The following is a 4,884-nucleotide window of genomic DNA, read 5'->3' on the forward strand; positions in this document are numbered from 1 at the left end:
TGTCCAAGTGTCCATGTGCTTTAATGTCTCAATTGGCTGTCCTGTACCACATGATGGATGTGTCATCATAGGTCAAAGTTCTTTTACACAGTAAACACGTAAGTCCGCCAGGCTAACAGCGGCAATAGTCCGCCGCTCGGGCGGACAGCGAACAGCCGTAATTCGCCGCAAACCGACCTCCGGGCGTTCGGCCATCCCTACTTCTGAAAACTCAATACCCCATATGCAAACATGTTTAACTTTTAAATAATATCGCACGTTTTAATATGAGCAACATGCTGCAATAAAAAAATTACTAATGCTACAATTTTTCAATCTGCACTCTAACGTGTAATCCCAATTAAAACTGTGCATCAATATATAACACAATTAAAAGGGAATTAAAAAAACAATTAAAAAGTTGAAATCATAGAGTGTAGGTAAATTATTAGCAAAGTACTAAATACAAATCTAAGAAATGAGTAATACAAATCTAAGAAATTAGTAAATGATAAGATAGTGTTGAAACACCTTGTAAATCTGTTATGACCAGCCAATGGAGAAATGTGTTCTAATTCCACCTCCACTTACAGTATATATAAAAAGGTGTCCTCATACATTATTCAAACAACTAAAAAATCTCCTCTGAATTATCTAAGAAGGAAACCAAACTTAAAAGCAGATATGTCTGGAATCAAAGGAAAATGTGTTGCCCAGAAGATCCAATGCCAAGATCCATGCAACCCTTGCCAAAACGTAGTAGTCTGCAAAGATCCATGCCAAGACCGTAAGTGTTGTGTTGATGAACATCGTTTTTATACTGTACATAAATAAATGTAGAAATGTTGTATGGACTCTTTCCACAGTTAAATATATGTATTTCTTATAGTTTCCTGCTAAAGATGTTTAGGTAGGCATGTAGGTCAGTTATAAGTTATCTTATATAACTGTAATTTAATTTTAGCTGGACTTGTATTCTTTTAAATAACCTGAATGTAGGTTTACTTTTATATTAAATACACAAATGAGTTGGCCCAAACAAACTATTTCCACTAGTACTTGATGTGACTGCTGTCAGCGCTGTATAAACTGTATTTAGCATCAGATACATACAGTATACAGCATTGTGTTCCTGCAGTGGTATTGGGATTTTCCGTCTGTTGGCCCAAACAAGCTATTTAAAGTAAAAGTAAACCTGGTGTTAAGTTTTGAGCAAAATGTTTTATCTCCAGAAAAAACAGATTATATTTTGTATGTTCGGTTACATGCCTTACAATATCATACCATGGAAAATTAAGTTGGAAGAGGAATTAGATTTCAGAGGTCTGATATGAAATAAACATATGACTTGATGTGCAGAATATCTGACTTAAGTCTACTATATGCCTCAAACCTGGGAAAGTAAGGTCAGGTTTTCTGATTTCCTTCCTGTTCCTAAGAGCAAAAAAGTTAGTCGCACAAAACAATCCTGTCATGGTGATCGTAATACCACTGAGAGGAACATGATCAACTCAAATTCAATCCAGGGAAAATACAAATGATGCAGATTTAACTGTGGTTTTGATATTTGGCTGAGAGCATTAAATGTTATTTGATTCATTTCAGTTGTCTGGTATTCTTCTTTAATATATGTTTGTATTTCTTCAGCATGTAAGCCTCACCATCATCACCATGGCACCGTCCATGCTCACCACCAAGGTAAGAGAAGTAATAGCAATAAGAGGACTGTAATATTAATTGTTTTGCAAACCTCTGTAAATGATATGCATTTGCTAATCACATATATGTTGCTTATGCACTCTTCATCTACAGTCTGTAGATAAATGTGTAGATCCTCAGCTATCCTTACCATGAAAATGATAATGTTTATCTATATTGCAGCTGTGAACTAGGAGTGCACCACTCCCAATTCTGGGACTTATTACAGCCACAGGTCTCAGACTGTGTTTGCACACAGTTTGGCTCTCAAAGATCAGATCATGGTGGATAGCTAGGAGATGTTTTGTCACCTCCTCAGTGCCTGTTTTAACCCCTAAAAACCCCACACCAGCTCTGTGCATTGCACGATAGAAGCACAACCATTTCAGGTATATCATTTTTGCTTGTGTAAACATCGAATGGGCAGTAAAAATGCACCTAAGCCACACATTTTTACCATCTGCCAAATGCAAATGTAAACAAGGCTTAAAATGATCAGGAACCAATTAGTAAGGTTTTTTCATCATGTGATCATTATGACAGCCAATCATAGTGGTCACTGGAAGTTTAAAACTTCCTTATCCTGCAGAAGGTACTGTGTTTCTCTCTCCATTTCTCTCTCTCTCTTCTCATTCTAAACCGTTTAATTAAAAACTACTATGGAAAATAACTAAACATTATTCTTTTCAACATATTTGTCTATTGTCAATTTATCATCGTATAATAAATTTAGAGCAAAGTATTTATTAAAACAGGTCATGTAATAGGTTTTTAAACAATTAAAAAATTATTCAGGTAGTTACGGTCAAGAGAACCAATACATACTAATGATGCTTAATTAATTCTGAGCATGTATGCTTTAAATGGCCTCTGGTCATGAAAGGGTTAGGATGTAATATATGACTAATGAAGGTTTTTTTTCTTGGCAGATCCATGCAATCCATGCAACCCTTGTGTTGTTCCCTGCTGTCCTGATCCTTGTGATCCTTGCCATGGCCAAGGACATATCTGCTGTGATAAATGAAGACATCATGGTTGTGCCTATAATCTGATCTACTCATTTACTTCTCTGCAAAATAAACCGCACTCCTCTCATTGTACACTTTTAAATCTTAAATCTTTTGTCGCTGGTTAAATGACCCTGCTCAATAAAATCTTTGCAACTAATATGTTTTTGCATTTAATCACTTGTTGGGCATATCAAACATACTAATATAATATTAGGAGGTTTAAAAAAAATAGAAAGGAAATATTTTCACATTCATTTGCAGATTGATGACAATGGCTGTATTGGGGGAAATTTACTAAAACTGCTTCTAAGTTCACCGTGTTCAATTAATCTTTAATAAGAAAACCTAGACATCGATTAGTTACTATGCAGAGCTGTTCTGAATTCTGCGTGCACCAGTTTTAGTAAATCTCCCCCATTGTGTTTGTTATACACAGCATCAATATTTTATAAATGTCCTTATGGTATTTTGGTGATGTTGAACTATACTTTTAGGGCAGTAAAAGGTTTTCATTTAACAAACCTTATCATATCTATGAGAAAAAAATGGATTAAACAAAAAAATTTAAATTTTTCAAAAATTTGTGTCTAATTAACTGTACATTTAGTCATCCAAAAGTTAACAAGCCTGGTCATAAACCTGTCTGTGGTTAAAACACACAATTTAAAAATTAACTTTGGCTTATGACATTAGCTTATTGTCATTATTAATGTATTCAGAGCAATAATTTCCCAATCACAAGCATATCTGGGGAAGTGGATTTATACCTGAAGTCTGAGGCTCGGTTCACACTATTGCGAATTGGATGCATGTTTCCCTGCATCCAATTTGCATGTCAGGAGATTGTGACCAGCTCTCTATGGAGCCGGTTCACACATCTCCGGAGTGGCTCCAGAGCGAATTGTACAGTCTTGTGCGTCTTCTGGTCCATTTCAGGTCTGAATTCAGACAAAAATTTGGACTGAAATCGGACCTGAAATGGTGAGCAGGTATGCACCGGACCCCAGCTGTGAGCCACTTCGTACTGTAGTGTGAACCTCGCCTGACAGTAGAGAGCTCTTGCCATTTTTTTAAAAACAGCATCCATTCTTGACAAACTGTGTCTATACAGAACCTGGATTTTTTTATATACTGTACATATCAAGCTAAAATGTAGAAAACAATCACAACATGATAAGACTGAGCCTTATTCCTAAGGGGATAATGCTGCCCCTGCTTGGGAGTCACCCAGGGCAGCATTGTAGCCCAGGAAATGTCAATCCAGTATGCAACTGGTAGGAGTGTTGGGCTGAAATAAGTAATAATAAAGACAACTTGTGCAAAAGAACTAAGAGCCTGCAGAAAGTGTGAACCATTATTTCTTGGATTTTCATTTTAAGATACTCTTTAAGGTTTGGATACTGTTTAAGGTGACCTTTTTGTCCTTGGCATAACCTAAAGCAAGATAGAAATATATAAATTATCATTTAATTTTTAAAAACCATAGCAATAGACAGATCTAGTCAGCAGGTTGAAACAACAACACCAATACCATGGTCTACATTTTGGACAACTTCATGTTCCCAACTTTGTGGGAACAGTTTGGGGATGGCCCCTTTGTGTTCCAACATGACTGCGCACCTGTTAGGACCTGAGCTTGAACCTGGGACCTCTGGTGTGTCTGGCAGTGACTCTGCTTGCTGAGCCACCTGGAATGCTGGACAGTTCCTTGGACAGTTCCTTGGACAGTTCCTTGGACAATTCCTTTAGTGATCATGTCTTGAATCTTGTTTGCCTTGAACCTTGAACCCTTTGCTCCTCTCATGAACTTCCTATATAAGCCATGTCTCTGCACTTCCTCCTTGCCAGAATATTGTGCCTTTACCAGCCAATATCTTGCTTCTATCTCTCCTGCTGCCGACCGTATCCTTGCTACCTTCCGTTACCGACATTTGGCTTGCTCCTGGACTACGCTTCTGCTGAATCCCAACCTGCAACTATTGGTTACCGACTTTTGGCTTGTTTCTCAACTACGCTTCTGCTTGATCTCTACCTGCTATATCTGCTACCAGACCCCCGGCTTGCTCACCTCCTGGTGGGGCTATCCTGAGGACCGCGACCTGGCACTAACATGCAGCCAAGCCCATCTCCACCTTTGGGAGCTCTGGTGAATACCGGTTAGTGCTTAGACCCCGCACCTCAGGTGAACCCGTGCCAT

General features: G+C 38.0%; 1 long non-coding RNA gene across 1 annotated transcript; it reads left to right on the forward strand.

Moving 5' to 3' along the window:
* Positions 1 to 622: 622 nt before the first annotated feature.
* On the forward strand, positions 623 to 2,835 carry LOC143929899 (uncharacterized). The gene is made up of 3 exons (XR_013262632.1): positions 623 to 766; positions 1,627 to 1,677; positions 2,607 to 2,835. It is a non-coding gene; the product is annotated as an uncharacterized LOC143929899 (long non-coding RNA).
* Positions 2,836 to 4,884: the final 2,049 nt, after the last annotated feature.

The sequence above is a fragment of the Lithobates pipiens genome, unplaced genomic scaffold (genome assembly GCF_037356315.1).
Source record: "Lithobates pipiens isolate NorthernLeopardFrog02 unplaced genomic scaffold, aLitPip1_a1.2 Scaffold_25, whole genome shotgun sequence".
Classification (NCBI taxonomy): domain Eukaryota; kingdom Metazoa; phylum Chordata; class Amphibia; order Anura; family Ranidae; genus Lithobates; species Lithobates pipiens.